The following is an 18,542-nucleotide window of genomic DNA, read 5'->3' as shown; positions in this document are numbered from 1 at the left end:
GAAGGAAAGTTATGACCAACATTGACAGCATATTATAAAGCAGAGACATTACTTTGTCAACAAAGGTCCATCTTGTCAAGGCTATGGTTTTTCCAGTGGTCATGTATGAATGTGAGAGTTGGACTATAAAGAAAACAGACTGCCAAAGAATTTATGCTTTTGAACTGTGATGTTGGAGAAGACTCTTGAGAGTCCCTTGGACTGCAAGGAGTTCCAACCAGTCCATCCTAAAGGAAATCAGTCCTGAGTGTTCATGGGAAGGACTGATGTTGAAGCTGAAACTCCAACTTTGGCCCCTGATGCAAAGAGCTGACTCATTTGAAAAGACCCTGATGCTGGGAAAGATTGAAGGCAGGAGGAGAAGGGCATGACAGAGGATGAGATGGTTGGATGGCATCACCGACTCAATGAACATGGGTTTGTTTAAACTCCAGGAGTTGGTGATGGACAGGGAGGCCTAGCATGCTGCATGCAGTTGCAAAGAATCAGACACGACTGAGAGACTGAAGTGAACTGAACTGAGGTCCATCCATTTTGCTGCAAATAGCATTTTTTCATTTTTTATTACGGCCAAAAAAAAGAACAAACTTATGCCCTGTAGTTTCTTGATTTTTCCTCCTTTGCTTCTGAATTCCCTTACCTCCCTGACTGACAACATTTTGAATCTACTCTTTAGTATTCAGGAAAGTCTAGAAACCTTTTGCCTGGATGTACAAAAGGGGACACAGAAAGACTTTATTGCCCAGGAGGACACCATAAGGAGCTGCTTAGTTACACACTTGAAGCTCTGAGTCATTGCATATGGAGCTCGAATCCCCTGATGATGAGGCCATGAAAAAAAGATATGAAACTACACGAAGAGAAGAGTTGCTTCTTTGATTCCTATCTTTCAGTAGTTCACTTTAGGCCCTAGACCTATTGAATGAAGGCATCTTAAACACCCAGGCCAGAGTAGCTACCATCTAAATGCCACCTAATGCCCCTGATGATGCAACATGGAACACAAGAAATACCATCTGATCCCTGCTGACTTTCATGATCTAAAGCATTGTGAGACATAATAAAATGATAGTTGTTTCATGCCAATAATTTTTGAGATGCTTATGTACAATTTGCATAGCTTCACTGTTTCTCCCTTTCAGCTATAAAATAGACAAGAATCCAAAAAGTTTCTCATGAAACTTAATTGAATTAGTGCAGTGTAAAAGTTTAGATTGTCATCTATCAATTTTTACCATAGTAACTGACACTTAGCAATAATAACTAACTTTGGAACAATTCCTAGTTGCTAGGCACTGTGGAGACTCAGTAAATAGCTGTCCCTCATGAAGAAAAATTACACTGCTAAATCTCTGAGGTTGAATAAGCACTTTAATTTTTCTCCACTTGTAGGAGTAAGTTTACATTGACTCTTCTTAGTTCAATCATCTTGTTTTGTTAAAATGCAACCCCTTTTTCAAAGCAGTTAATCATCTATAGGAAAGCTCACCATCTACTTTTATGAGTGAATGTACCACTTTGACTACTTAAACCAAAACACTTAACATTTGTAAGACAAAATTTATAAATACTTTCTAAGCATGTCATATATTTTTCATCTAATAAATAAATCTTATGCAGCATACAGTGAAGAATTATCCCATTTTGCAGATGAAAATCATGAGCCAGGGATGGATGTGATATGTGAAGATCAATATTAACTGTATGAGCTGAGAAAAGTTAAGACCTGTTTCAGCATATTTTGCAGTATTCCCTCTTTGCTCTAGCATAACAATTTGAGCTAAACAAATTGTGTTGTGCCTTTTCAAATTATTTTCCTCATTTTTTCAACATATGGATTATTTTCTTCTGAAAGATGGATTTTTATTGTCAGTTAGTCACTAAGTCAAGTCTGACTCTCTGCAATACTACAGACTCTAGGCTGCCAGGCTCCTTTGTCCATGGGATTTTCTAGGCAAGAATACTGGAGTGAGTTACCACTTCCTTCTCTGGGGGATCTTCCCGACCTAGGGATCGAACCCAAGTTTCCTGCGTTGGCAGGCAGATTCTTTACCACTGAGCCACGAGGAAAGTCCATAAATATGCATATCAATATAAAATATGAATTTCAGAAATGCAATGTTGCATTATTTTAGAAATCTCTAAACAAGTATTGCATTTGGATACATGGATTCAAATGTGAAATTCCAAAAACAATACCCAGAGAAAAACCTGAGTAAACAATGCCAGCCTTTTTTGGACAAGTGTGGTTCAAAGTTCTTTGTTCTAAGAGGACAAAACAGTTCCACTTAAAGTGCCTTAACATGGATGCTTAATGTGAAACAAGTGTCGTTTCCAGGCAACCTCTGAGCAGGTGTTTAAAATTGTTCTGGCCCCAGAATAAGTGTTCCTGCTGTGGTATCACAGTCTTGAAAGGCTCCAGTGGAGTTTGTGGCTAGAATTATATCAAAAACACGTAAAAATGTGTTTCTCAGTAATGCAGGAGACTAAACAAAGTAGCCAGTTTTTTGAAAATCCTGGTGTAAAATTTAAGATTGAAGTAACTTTCATTTTATCAAATCCTACACTAATATGCACTAAGTGTAAATTAATGGGATCAAAAAGAAAATATGAAATAACTAAATGACTAGAAAGAACATACTCAGTATAAAAGTATTTCTTTAACACCTCCAAGTTTTTATTTTTAATTTTAAAATTTATAGTAGGGGAGAATGAGGCAGTGCCTATGAGTGAAAGTGAATGTGAAGTTGCTCAGTCCTGTCTGACTCTACGAGTGCCCACTGCCAAAATAAATTTCCCGATCTGATGACCACGTGATTCAAAAAAGTATGCCAAAACTAATCAACATGTCTAAGGATTTTGTGCCCACAGAACATGATACATATTATTTAATCCTTTGCAATTTATGGGGCTTTCCTGATAGTTCAGTTGGTAAAGAATCCCCCTGAAATGTAGGAGATCTCAGTTCAGATTCCTGGGTTGGAAAGATCCCCTGGAAAAGGGATAGGCTACCCACTCCAGTAATCTTGGGTTTTCCTTGGGGTCGAGCCGGTAAAGAATCCACCTGCAATATGGGAGATCTGGGTTCAATTCCTGGCTTGGGAAGATTGCCTGGAGAAGGGAAAAGCTACCCACAGCAGTATTCTGGCCTAGAGAATTCCACGGACTGTATAGTCTATGCGGTCGCAAAGAATTGGACACAACTAAATGACTTTCACTTACAATATATTTGCAGCTCTACAAATAATAACTACAGTATTTGGGCAGTTAGTTTTCCATATAAATGAGACTAAAATAGAGCCTACTTCAGAAGTCAGTAATAAGTATTAGTAAAATATCCTTGTAAATTTGCAGCATACTGTTCAACACAAAACACAAAGAGAGCTAGTCTAAACAAGTAGAAAGGCTGTGTAGACAAGATTGAAGAACATGGAGTTAAACAGACTAGATCAAAATCCAGGTTCAACACCTTAAGAATTATAAGTGAAAGTAAGAAAGCGTTAGTCCTCAGTCACGTCCAACTCTTTTGTGACCCCATGTACCATAACCCTCAAGGCTCCTCAGTCCATGGAATTCTCCAGGCAAGAATACTGGAGAACAATGGCAATTCCTTCTCCAAATAATTATAACTACAAGTAAATCAAGTACTTTTTCTGATTTATTTTCCTCATTTGAGGAAAAGACAGTTTATCTCATAAGTTTGTATTAAAAATTAAGTGATGTTGGGACACATGGAAAAATTCTTGGAGCATGGTAAAATCTTAATATGTGTAAGTAACTGTTATTTTAAGTGAAACAGCTATTTTTTTTACTCCAATCCAAAGTTACCATTTAATTCAATTTTTACATTAAATTAAGCAATTCATAAAAATACTGTCTTTTTGAATCATGTAGAGAAAATACTTTTTTTTCCTCATTTTTGGACCCTGGGTGACACTTAACCCTTTGGAATATATCATACACAACCTGAATTAAGTATGTATTCTGGCAATGGTGATAGTATGAACCCTGTGGTAATGTTCAATTTTAGATTATAATTAAATACTCCATTTTGTTTTGCTATTCACAGACCTATTTTGTTTCCTACCTAAGGTTCCGTAGGTTCCATATGTGCTCAGTCACTCAGCTATGTCCCACTCTTTTCAACCTGTTGGATTACAGCCTGCCAGGCACCTCTATCCATGGGATTTTTCAGTCAAGGATACTGGAGTAGGTTGCCATTCCCTTCTCCATGGGATCTTCCCTACCCCATACAACCTGCATTTCCTGCACCTCATGCATTTTGGGTGATTCTTTACTGCTGAGCCATCGAGGAATCCTATAACATTTACTTATGACTAAAGTAATATTCACAATGCCGTCTATGGGGTCGCATGGAGTCGGACACGACTGAAGCGACTTAGCAGCAGTAGCAGCAGCAGCAACAAATTTAAACATTAATACTGTCTTGTTCTGTTATTATTTTACTAAATCAAAATTACTTAACAGACACTGCTTATAAACCAGAGACTGGAATATATACTATGAATACAATGGAGGGAAAAAAAAAATCTTCCCTCTCCTGTTTATTAATGTTTTCCAAGGGCCCAAGTGGCACAAGAGCTCTCTCCCCTATGAAACAAGCAGTCAGTGTGGGCACAATACTAATTCATTTTAACTGTCCTTACTCAAAATACAAACTAGGATTTTATAGTACCTGAAATTGAAACCATAGACTCCCCTGGGCTGATTAACTTTTTCCAAAAATTCATTTGTAACACTATTAGATTATATTCTTAGAGAAGATACTATATATAGTGATATGAGCAGCAGCTATGCTTGTAAATGCAATACATTCATTCATATGAGATCTCCATGTAGCCCAGGTGGCTCAGTGGTAAAGAATCCACCTACAATGCAGCAGACAAAATGACGCAGGTTCAGTCCTGGGGTCTGGAAGATTCACCTAGAGGAGGGCATGGAAACGCACTCCAGCATTCTTGCCTAGAAAATTCCATGGACAGAGGGGCCCCATGGTCTACAGTCCATGGGGTTGCAAAGAGTTGGACATGACTGAGTTCACCCATGCACACTCCATGTAACAAAGAGCCCAGTGGATAGTAGATGTTTAAAACAATGTTGATGGAGTGGGGAAATTGATGAATGTTTCTAGTAAAAGCAACAACAACCATCCTAACAATTTTCTGTTCAGTGATTACGCTTCACACATTCTATTCCTAAACTTTACTGCAGCCTTGATATTTAGTTATTATCTGAATTTTATATAAAATTGAAATGAAGGCCAGAAAGTTTTAGAATATGTCAAATCAATGATAATAATAAGAAACCAATTGTTTCATCTTGAAATTAAGGAAAATATGCATAGTGAGCATTCAGGATATTCTGTAAAGATACATGCTTTGAATGTACAGCTATGAACTGGGTAATAGGCAAGATGAAAATAGGATGTAGGATGCTCTATTACAGGTATCCCTGTATCAATGTGGAGAGATCTTCATTCGAAGACTCTAGATACCAGATGGCTCAGAAAGCCACAGGGTTGACCTCTGCCTGAGTCCCTTCTTTACTCTTGGATATAACCTCACTGATGTCAAGTTCTATTTAGGTATCAAAAGAGCTGAATGCCTGGAAAAATTAAAAGGCAAAAATAAGTTTTTGAGATTGAACAGATTACTCTGTCACCCAGAACTACATATCTGGAAGCCAAATCTTTTCTCGCTGAGACATTTTTTTGTTTTGCTTTGCGTTGTTTCTATGGCTAAACAAATATTCATCTTACAGAGAAAGCCTGCATGGATTCCTGTAACAATAAGCAACCTATATGAAATATTCACGAAAGTGCATGGAATGTTAGGTAGTAAGTGTTTTGGACAGTTCATGAAACTGATGAAAACTGATGTAAATTTGGTTATATTAATATTTTTTCCTTTCAGCATTTTTAAGAAAATATTTTTATATTAATCAGAAGCTCAAAAGATTTTGTAAACTAAGTACACTCTCTTGGGAGACTTAAAGTGATAAATGCTTTTATGTGTGGTGTATGATAGAAGCACACATAGGTTGCCATGGAATTTGAAATTAGAGTCATCTGGTTTAGACATAGACATCACAGAACAATTCTAGCAAAAGGTAACACTTAAAATTACCTTTAAATGATGAGTGGGAGTTAACTGGTTGCTTAAAGATGTCACGAACACTTTGTGAGAGAAAAAGCAAGTGCAAAGAGATAATTGCCAAAGAGCCTGATTCTTCCTGTAAATGGCAAGCTGTCCATTATGGTTAGAATTAACTGTGGAAGGAGAATCATTGCAAAAATAAAAGCCAATTTCTTCGTTTATCCTGATTATTGTAAGCCCCTTTAAGAAACAGAACCTCATAATCTGATAGCCTATGGCTTAAGCTATTTAAATATCAATGATAAAATCCAGTTGGAGTGGGCAAGGAATCAAGATACTCATTTTGCTTTAGGGGAAATATATTAAGTTTGAGTAAGAATTTCATAATTTAAAAATAAAAAAAATTAATGTTCAGATTATAAAATGAGTCTTTAAAGCCAAAGATAGAAAATCAGGCACTCAAAATAAAGCAATAAAACTACTTTTGGAAAAGGTTTTCCTATCAAAAATGGAAATTAATATAGAGAGCTTCTGGTTTGTGCTCCTAAAAGAAATAAATGAAATTTATGAAACAACAACAACAAAAAAATATAGACAAGAAGACAAGACCAAAGATTTGATTGAAATTATAAAATTGGGGAAAATACTAAAAACTTATAAAATAAAGTGACAATACAAGTGAAAAATAGTAAAATTAATTTTAAATGGTTTGTAACTTGCTAGCAACAGAATCAATTATGTAAAAACTCGGGTGATGTAGAAAACAAATCAGAATTGTTAGTTGAGAATTCATGTTGGGAAGTTGAAAGGTTAATGATCATCTGAAGGAAGAAGATGAAACCTAGGTGAGTTAGGGTTAGCATTAGAATTAGAATAGGACTTACTTAGTGTGAGGATTAAGATAGTGTTAGCTTTGGAACTGTATCAAAATCATTAAAATTACCTGAAGAGTCAAGAGTAAGCAGAGAAAATTAAAATACTCAAATTATTATAAAGACAATATTTTCTGGGTTGAAAGCAATGACTCTATGGATGAAATCATTCCTTGATTTACATGACTAATTAAATAATGAAATCAAAACCACACTGTGAATATCTTAGTGAAATGCTTGATTTTTAAGGAAAACAAAGAAAATCTAACATCCAACAAACACATACACAGAAGAAAAAAAGTTTGTAAATATTAAAACTAAATCACTAGGCTCTGAGGTATGATTTTTCATAGAATCAGTTAATTTTCACCTAACAGAATTATTTTTCTTAATTGGGGGACTTGTGGAAAACATTCCAGTTTGTTTTCTGAAATAAGCATAATCCTGATATCAAAAGTGGCTAACAATAAGTACTTTATAATGAACTTGACTGGATTCAGTCTGGCTTCACTCTTTATTCACTTTTCAAATTTTATTTGCTTTATAACATTACAAATGTACTAGTCCTTTCAGATTGCCATAAATATAATAAAAATTGAAAAAATAAACTGAGTGGTATAGACAACAGAGATGTATTTTCTCACAATTCTTGCACCTGGAAGTCTGAGATAATGGCAGCACAATGAGGCTCTGGTGAGATCCCTCTTCCTCACTTGCATATGAGGCAGAGAGAGAGCTCTGGTGTCTCTTCCTCTTCTTATAACTCTAATTTTACCAAAAGGGCCTCAACTTCATGACCGCATCTAAACCCAATTATCTCCCAAAGGCCTCATTTCCAAATATCATCACTGTGGGTATTACAGTTTCAACATATGAATTTTTCAGACAAATTTCAGTCCACTGCATTCACCTTCCTCATATATAAACATGAAATATAAATAGAGCATCTTCTTTAGAGGGCTGTTGTGAAGAACAAATGAGGTAATAGATGCCATGGAATTAGAAGAGATGTTAACACAGAGTCAATACTACATGAGTGTTGGCTGATATTGTTAATTATCTGGCATGATCACTTATGTACAGATATAAACAAGATGTTTAACAAAATACAAGCAACTGAAACCTAGAAGTTATTAAAACAGATGATCAAAAATCAATTTCTTGAATTCAGAGACTTTTATCATTTATTTTATTAAACTGTATAATTCATCTTATTACTAATTTCACATATACTATCCACATCATCATATTTCGGGATAATAGAAATACAACCAAAGGGCATTTATAATATGACTTACAAAGAGAGAATATTAGAGAACTGCTTTGAGGCATTCTCATAAAAAGAAGGAAAAAGATAAATATCCCATCGTTAGCTAGTATTATTTAATTCTCTCTCAAAAGTGTCAAGCCTTGAAGTAATAAAATGCTACTGTATTAATTATTTTACAGAAAAACATGTCTAAGGGTATAATCATCAGTATAAGTTGAAAAATTATTAATTTAAGTAAAATGATTATTTTACTGAGAATCAAATTAATTGTAGCAATATGTAGCAAATAATGTGTATATAACACTTTTGTCTCAGAAAAAAAAATAGTTCTTTATGATATGAACATCATGTGGACAAAGCACTCACTTTTCTCTGTGATTGAAGTAGAAGTTATCATATCAAAAGAATGACTGAGTTAAACAATGGAATTATTTTTGTCCTTTATTTTCCTCTCCATTTCCTGACTTTCAGTATTGAAAGACACAGATATTTTGAATAAAAAATCTCAATTAATTGAGTAGTAAACATATAAAATGGCATACTACTTAATCTCATTAGATTTATTTGAATAAAAGTAAGTATAGAAATGCAGCTTTTGATATCTGTATATCTGGCATTAAAACAAAATTGCTAATGTACTGTTAATACAGCAAAAACAACAAGATATTTTAAGGTACAAAAGAAAAGATATTTTTCAATGATGCTTATATTAATCCAGCAGTTTATGAAACTGAAAAGGCAATCATATCAACACCTAAAGAACTAACTTCTGTAAAACATCAGGTAGTCTGTATTTTTAAATCAAAGTATACTTGTTTTATGGATATGCTTAATAATAAAGAGAGACTAAAGAAGGCAGAGAAAGTATTTTTTAAGTTAACTACATATTTCAAAAAACCCTAGCTATATTGTTTAGTATTTTTAATTAATGAAGTTAGAGAAAACACAATTCCTACTTCAGAACATTTTAATTTTTTACACATTTTTTTAATGATGCATATTAGACACTTTGGCCTTTTATTTTACGTTTCAAAGATATTTGTAACAATCGAAGCATAATAAAACATTTTCTCAAATATGATAAAATCTTTCAGTTCAGTACTAAATTTCAGAATGATGGAGAACAGCATAAAGACAGAAACACATTGCTATTCACAAATGTAACCAACATCAGTCCTGGTTAAATTGTATCTCTCTAATATATCTATTGGAGAAGGAAACATCAACCCACTCCAGTATTCTTGCCTGGAGAATCCCATGGACAGAGGAGCTTGGGGAGCAACAATTCACAGGCTTACAAAGAGTTGGACGAGACTAAGCAACTAACACACACACAAAAAATTTTTCCAACAAACTGTATAAGGTCTTCATTACATCTCACTGTAAATTCTTTTCTCCTTTCACTTCTCTCTATTCAGACCTATCCTCTTGAACTGTGTAGCTAAATTCATAATGTAAAAAAAAATTGTTTTCAACAACAAAAAGGTAATAGTAATAGTCTCACTTCTTTCCACTAAAATTCCCAATTTTAGCTATTTCCAAGACAGAAGGTCACTTACTAATTGTCTTTGGGAAATCATCTATAGCTGCAGACCACTTTTCAGAAGGAAAATGTGTAAGGTCCAGCCTACTTTCACACTGTTGAAGTCTCTGAGTGTCAGTCTCTAAGCTGAAATGGCAGGACCATTTCCTCAGTGTCCAAAGGCCAGACAAGTAGAATTTTGACCAATTTCTGGTCCCTTTCTTTTAATGTTGTTATCTAATTGCTTTGACTTATGAACTTGAGCTTTTAAATGTATTGGCATTTTTGGCAAAACAGAAGAGGTATTTCACAGTAAGAAAAGCCTGGAGGTGGGTGGTAGATAAGAAAATCAGCAAATTTTCCTTTTATCAAAGGAGGCCCAGGCAGGAAAGCAAAACAGAAGATATGGCTTCTAGATGAAAAATTTTATATAGTCATACACTAGCTAAGTCATGTTGGAGTTTAGATAAAACAATGAAATCACATAACTTCTGAATTATGTAATTTATAAATAATTACTAGTATCTCTGCTAATTGGAAGAAATTTTACTCAATAATTATATCTTGCATGCCTAATTAACTTGCATTTTCTGTTTGCATGCTGGGTTAAGAATTTTTGTTCTTATGTGTTTGGGCTCATTAAAATGCTTCATATTTATTAAAATTAAAAGAATAGTCTTTTGATTTATTCTTTAGCCATGAACATTTATTAAAGAGAAACAAAATTTTTGTTCTGTGATCTATTATTAATTATAGTGTAATTATTGAATGATGAATAATTCTGAGAAAGGGATAATATGAATGCCTGTAGGGGGAATGTATTTCACTGACTAAAAGCATTGCAGATTTCTTTCTTTGATAGTTACCAAATAAACTACATTAATTTTTAGAAGATCCATAAGTATTAGTCTTAAATCTTTTATTCTAGGATGCTTATTGACACAAATAACAAAAGAGCATGAATGTCACCAGTTTAACCTATTTTTAAATTATTGCTTAAAGTATGCTGTGAACTTTTTATTCCTTGTGACAAAAAGTTTCAGGCGGCAATATTGGCAGCTACCCCAAACTAGCATTTGTCTTCACCAGAGACTTGTTAAAAAGTAACACATAGAAAAGAGAAAATTTGTAAAAGAGAATTAAGGAATACTATTCACAGTGATAAAAATTTTATATAGTTTTAGAAAATATATATTGGTGTGATTCTCATGCATGAGAACAACTTCATCATTTTTGTTCTAATGCTAATTCATTAATTCTAATGCATTAAGAATTCTTTAGCAGTTCTAGGACTAAGTCAAAGATAATCTACTATGGGATTCTATAATTAATATAAATAATATTACTGATATACCTACAGCATAATAATGTATGGACTTCCCTGGTGGCTCAGATGGTAAGGAAATCTGCCTGCAATGCAAGAGACCTGGGTTGATGATATATTATATATATCTGAATATGCTACTTTTAAAAAAGTATAAAAATGGTAAATTTAGGACTTATTAAAACAAATGACTACCCAATGAATTCAATGAAAAGCTAATTTCACTCAATATAATAAACTCCTTCATTGTTTTCTTTTCAATCTTTCAATTAGCTATTTACTAATAGGAAGTATTTGTTGTAGGATATTTTCCTCCAAATTCTTTTTTTATTATCCCAAGAAATACAACCTGATTATCATCAAACTAAGAGCATAAACTGCTAATTTGAATTCTTTTCTTGAACCTCATGCTCTGAATTTTAGCAATACCACTGAATATGTTCTTAAGTCCTCACTGATGAAATAGTCTTCAGTGATATTATTAGTAAACTAGCTTTTTAAATTCTGTATATTTATTGGAAATATTTAATATAAAGACTAACATAAAAGGATTAAAATATAACATGAATCAAGCAAAACACAACATTGTCTATTTAAGATTATTTGTGTGATAACACAAACCTTGTATCTTTCTTTTTCCATCTTCAGTAGTTTTCTTTTTTATTTTTCACCAATAGCAGCAGTAATATAAGTTATTAGTGAGCACTTATCATCAAAATGTATAATCATAGAGAACACAAAGTAGTAGATAAACAAAAGATGAGGGATGAATTAGGTGGTAAAGCATAAGTGTATAATCCTCAGTTTCAAAATGTTGACATAATATGAAAGTGATATGTTTGCCTCAATTTATGATCTAGAAATGAAAAAGATACTGTTACCCTAATCTTAAAAATTAAAACAAACCAGATAAGATATACATTTATAGTTTTGGGGTTTTGTTTTTGCTTTTAATTATCAGGAGAATGAAAGTTAACAGGGCTAACTTCAGAAAGTGATGAGCCCTTGGGAGAGAGGAGACCTGCATCTGTATTGTGTGTGTAACTGAAATTTAAAATAGCACCATTTACAATAACATCAAAACACATGAAACATTTGGGGAAAAATCTTACAAAATATGTGCAAAATTTGTATATTACATGCTGTAAAATTTGATTTGAAAAATCAAAGAAAATTTAAATAAATGGTGAGATATACTTCATTCATGGATTATGAGGAGTATTTATAATATTCTCTTCAAACTGATGTACAGTGTAGTTCCAATCTAAACACCAGCAAGCTTTGTTTTTTTTAAACTGTCAAAACATTTCTAAAATTTATATAGTGAAACAAAGGATTTAGATTAGCCAAAAAATAATTTTGACAATGAGAAATGAAGTTGTAGTATTCACACTACTTGATTTCAAGACTTTCTTTAAAAGCACATTATTCCAATAGCATGACATGGTGGAAACAGATATCAATGGCATACAGAATTGAGAAATAGAACCACATATTTGTGGTCAATTAATAGCTAATAAAGAAAGAAGAATTCTCAACTTATGAGGCTGATGCATTCAGGCAACAACATAACAAAAACAAAAAGACTTGAAGCGAATCATAGGTTTAAAAAATAAAAATAAAAATCTTCTGGAAAACAAACAAAAAATCTTTGTGATCCTGGGTTAGACAAATATTTCCTAGGAGAGAAAAAGTACTAATAATTTTTAAAAATTCCATAAGTGGACTTCAGTAAAAATTTGTCTCCTGTTCAAAAGACACTGTTAAGAGAATAAAAAGTATCCAAAACATATTTTTGATAAAGTAATTGTGTCCAAAATATATAATGAATATCAAAGTTTTAATAATAAATAAGTCTAATTTCTTTTGAGAATTTTAGAAATTTTAATACAGTTCAAATCAGTGTGTGTGGTTTATTTCAGTTCCTTCACTGCCAAACCTGGAGTTAGGGACTGTTTCAAATTCTGCACTTTCTTTTTGTCTGTGATGAACAAACAGGTGTAAAGGTATATGCTGCATCCAACTTTAAACTTCACATTATCTGTTTTTCTTGATCTTGACAGACTTAGCATCCTTTTGCCTGACTGTGAGCAGAAAGTCTTTGATTTCCTCAATTTTGAGAGGCATGGTGATGAGGTACAGAGAGCACAGCTGGAACAAGGAGTTGGCAAGAAGCAAGGAGAAGGGAAAAGTACGAAAGTGTAACTTTAAAATGGATAAGAGATCTGAGCAGACACTTCACTAAAGATATAATATACCATATATTCATGGGGGCAAATGGTTTAGTGAACAGATGTTTGACATGATTGGTTATTAAGGAAATACAAATTAATTTTTGCAATAATTAATGAAAATACATACAGAGCATATAAGACATATGTGGTCTTATACATACGTATAAGACGTATGTATATGTTTGCACATCTTATAAGACACATGTTGCATTTAAGACACAATTAATGTATAGATAAATTCCTCATTCATTTGTAATGAAGTACCATTGCATATGGACCAGAATGGCAAAAAAAAAAGCAAAACAAAAGGACTAACATTGGCATGGGCACTACCAGTGTGTTGACAATGATGTGGAACAATTTGAAATTTTTGACATTTCATATGGAAATGTAAAATAAAATAACCACTTAGAAAATGAATATGGTAGTTTATTATAAAACTGAACATGTATAATTACCATGCCACCCAATAAACCTACCCCTCGGTACTACCTAAGAGAAAACTCATGTCTCCCAAAGACCTGTATATAAATATTTGTAACAGCTTTACTTATATTCTCCAAAAATTCCAAAACAATCTAAATATCTGTTATTAGTGACAGGAAATTATACTACATTTTTAAAATTCAATACTACTAAGCAGTAAAAAGGACCAAACTGCTAATAAATGCAAAAACATGAATAACTTTCAAAAGCATCATACTTGATGGAAATAAAACAGACACAAATTTCTAATATTATTAATATCTGATCAACTTATTTGACATTCCCGTAAAAGCAAAACTATCAGGGAAAAAAAAAAGTCTCTAAAGTATCCTCATATGTCTATTAAATAATGAAAGGGAAGATGGCACATCAACAAAAATAAACCACCTATTCTTAAAAAAAAAAATCCCCTCAGTTTTAGAATAAATAACTTACATCAATATTTAATAATGCAAAAGAACTCTAACAATAATGGTGGTGGTTGTTTAGTCTCAAAGTCACGTCTGACTCTTGGGACCCCATGGAAAGAAGAGCCTGGCAGGCTAGAGTCCCTGGGATTCTCCAGGCAAGAATACTGGAGTGGGTTACCATTTCCTTCTTCAGGGATCTTCCCAGCCGATGAATCAAACCCTGGTTTCATTCATTGTAGGTGGATTCTTTACCAACTGAGCTACAAGGGAAGCCCCAACAGTTATAGTTAAAGAAAATAATTTAATTTAGCCTTAGATTTTGCTGAGGACTCCCCAGTTAAAATCAGTACTTTTAATATTTCTTAAACTTTCTATTTTTATTTGTAATTCTGTCAGACAACTATACCAAACTGACATTAGATTGGCAGTTATAAAAATATTCAAAAATTTGTTGATTACTTAAATACTTTAAGGATGTTAAATTTGTAATTAATTTTAAAATATATTAAAAAGAATTGGCATTGATATTATAAACAAAGTCATTTGTAATAAGGGATTACATAATATTGTAAGAGAAACTACTCTGGCCTGTGGTTGGTTTTATTGAGTTATTTGAAGTGTGCTATCAAGTTTTTATTTATGCCTTATTGCAAATATGGGTTTCCCAGGTAGAACTAGTGGTAAAGTCTTCTGCATGCCAATGCAGAAGACTTAAGAGACTCAGGTTCATTCTCTGAGTCAGGAAGATCCCCTGAAGAAGGGCATGACAACCCATGCCTGCAAAATTCCATGGACAGAGGAACGTGGCAGACTATGGTCTATAGGGTTGCAAAAGTCAGACACTAGTGAAGCAACGTAGCATGCATGTATTGCCAATATAAATATTTTTACATTTTGAAACAGGTATTTTCATTTAAAAAATGTGTTTGCATATTACTGTATGGTTTATGCATCCACATCCTATCAAAAATAATTTCTGCCTATTTTATTCTTTTTAATTTTATGCAAAAATATAGTTTAAAAAAAACATGAACTTACTAACTGATTGAATAGATTAAACATAATTCTTAGGATCCTTTTAAACAAGACTTTACATTTACTGGACCACTGTATTCTATCACAAATATCAATGGTGTACTGAAGCCAGCCCACTCTGCCTCAAAAAAAATTGATCATTCATTTTTCAGGAAATTTGCTGTTAATTGCTATATACAGACGTTAGTAAAGGTGGTTTGTTGTTGTTTAGTTACTAAGCATTGTCCAACTCTGCAACCCTATGGACTGCAGCACACCAGGCTTCCCTGTCCTTCACCATTTCCCAGAGTTGTTTCAAACTCCTGTCTATTGAACCAAGTTAGTTATGCTGTCTTTGGAGAAGGAATTAGCAACCCAATGTTCTTGCCTGGAGAATCCCAGGGACGGGGGAGCCTGGTAGGCTGCCGTCTATGGATTGCACAGAGTTGGACATGACTGAAGTGACTTAGCAGCTGCAGCAGCAGTTATGCTATCTAATCATCTCATCCTCTGCTGCTGCTGCTGCTGCTAAGTGGCTTCAGTCGTGTCCGACTCTCTGCGACCCCACAGACGGCAGCCCAGCAGGCTGCCCCGTCCCTGGGATTCTCCAGGCAAGGACACTGGAGTGGGTTGCCATCTCATTCTCTACTGCCCCCTATTCCTCTTGCCCTCAGTCTTTCCCAGAATCAAGGCCTTTTCCAATGACTCGGTCTTTTGTATCAGGTGGCCAGGGTATTGGAACTGTAGTTTCATCACCAGTGTTTCCAATGAATATTCAGGACTGATTTCCTTTAGGATTGACTGGTTTAATCTCCTTGCTCTCCATGAGACTCTTAAAAGTCTTCTCAAACACTGCAATTCAAAAGCATCAATTCTTCGGCACTTAGTCTTCTTTATTTTATTTATTTTTTTTAATTTTTAATTTTTCTTTTAACTTAAAAAAAAAATTTGCCGTATGTCAACATGCATCCGCCACAGGTGTACACATGTTCCCCATCCTGAACCCTCCTCCCACCTCCCTCCCCATACCATCCCTCTGGGTCATCCCAGTGCACCATCCCCAAGCTTCCTGTATCCTGCATCAAACCTGGACTGGCGATTCATTTCTTATATGATATTATATGTTTAGCCTTCTTTAAAGTTCAACTTTCACATCCATACATTTACATAATTAATTATATAAATTTACTCTTAAATAACATTAAGAAATAAAATAATACCTCAAAACTTATCACTTTCTAATTGTTTTTTCTTACATTACCTTATGTTTATGGTTATTTACACATAATTCATGTATATAGTAAAATAACATATACTGATGTGCCATTGTGCAACTTTCTCAATTCCACTTTCAGCAATGTCACATAGGTAGCTAGAATTTGGCTATTGTAGGAATATTTACATCATAAAGAAGGAAAAAAATAACATGAAAATATGGGGGAAAATGAAGGGAAAAATGGGTGGAGTAACCCCAAAATTGAACATTAAAATACAAAAAGGTTTAAATATTTGCACATACTAACTGTAATCCTAGGTTAATTCCAAGGTCAGTCCAGCCTAGTATTCAGTTTCTAACAGACTGAGTATTGACTATCATCCCTGGAGCTCAATTTTAGTGCTAGAGGCAATATTAATATTTTTTTAATTTATGAAGTACATATTTTACATGCATGCTTGCATGCTCATCACTCAGCTGTGTCTGACTCTGCTATCCCATGAACTGCCACCAGGGGATTCTCTGTCCATGGGATTCTCCAGGCAAGAATACTAGAGAGGGTTGCCATTTCCTCCTTTAAGGTATCTTTTGGACCCAGGAATTGAACCTGGGTCTCCTGAGTCTTCTGCATTGGCAGGTGGATTCTTTTACCGCTGAACAAGCTGGGAAGCCCATACATAGTTCACAATTATGAGATATTACAATTAGCAGTTGAAGGGGATTTCTCCTCAAACTAATCATGCTTACTAAGTGGCTGCTAAATTTGTTTTTAAACTGCTGAAGAAGTGAATATATAATATGTTAGCATGTAGATATAATTAAATAAGAAAATGACACAATCTCTTGAATTATTATTGAAAGATTGTATACTGTTTAAATTTTGGCTCACTTGGTCCATGTAACCACAACTTAGTTAAGGCTCTCTTTAAAGGCTCGGGATGGGCTTCCCAGGTGACTCAGTGGTAAAGAATCCACCTGTCAATGCAGATGATGGAGGAGACCTGGGTTTGATTCCTGGGTCTGGAAGATCCCTTGAAGGAGGAAATGGCAACCCATTCCAGTATTCTTGCCTGGAGAATTCGATGGACAGACGAGCCTAGTGGACCACAGTGCATGGGGTCGCAAAGAGTCATACTAGACAGCCATTAAGCAGCAGCAAAAAGATTAGAGCTATCCCAGCTCTAACTGTAATACAAACTAGCTCTGTCATTTCTCAAGCTATCTAATTATTTTACATATTTAATTTTATTTCCTGTGTGCCACCACTTGTAAAAATGTTTAACTAGTTACAAGTCTGTATGCATTTATTTGTACATAATTGTATCTATCTTAAACGTCAATTCCTGCATAATTTGCAGTGTTCTCCCTGCTTTGATATTTTGAAGTTTGATATTAAAAGAAAGTTAAAATTTCCTTGAACTAAGTCATTTATATTGTTGTTTTAGTTTTTTATCATGCCCTGAAGAATCCAATTCTCATTGGCATACTCTTATATTAATATATTGTATTGTGCTCAATCCCTCAGTTGTATCTGACTCTGTGGCCCTGTGGACTATAGCCTGCCAGGTTCCTCTGTCCATGGAATTATCCAGGCAACAATACTGGAGTGGGTTGCCATTTCCTTCTCCAGGGTATCTTCCCAACCCCAGGGTCAAAACTGTGTCTCTTGTGTCTCTTGAATTGGAAGGTGGGTTCTTTATCACTAGCACCACCAGGAAAGGCCCCGCATACTCTTATAAGAACTAAGCATATAATACTTATCATGTTCAGTATTATAAACTTTACTGAATGGTCCTCAAAATTGGATTTACACAAAAATACTTCCTTTATTTTGGAGCTTAATACAATCTTTTGTTTTATCAAAATTGAAGCCACATTTTAAACATTGTATTATCACTATTAATAATAGGGGAAAACATGCTGATCTTTTTGACTAAAATAAGCCTAATCCAAAAATAAAAATGAGTCACTGACTCTGACAGACAGCCTCAGATTGAACACAACAGAAATACTACTGGAGAGATGATTCACTCAGGAGCCACATAAAAATATAAGGCAACTCTAGGTATCTTAAATAA

General features: G+C 34.1%; 1 pseudogene; it reads right to left on the bottom strand.

Moving 5' to 3' along the window:
- Window positions 1-13,017: 13,017 nt before the first annotated feature.
- Window positions 13,018-13,231, bottom strand: LOC104988574 (annotated as a pseudogene).
- Between the last annotated feature and the right edge of the window lie 5,311 nt (window positions 13,232-18,542).

Source organism: Bison bison, unplaced genomic scaffold (assembly GCF_000754665.1).
Source record: "Bison bison bison isolate TAMUID 2011002044 unplaced genomic scaffold, Bison_UMD1.0 scf7180017864136, whole genome shotgun sequence".
Lineage (NCBI taxonomy): Eukaryota > Metazoa > Chordata > Mammalia > Artiodactyla > Bovidae > Bison > Bison bison.
This window is presented reverse-complemented; position numbering and strand designations above follow the sequence as displayed.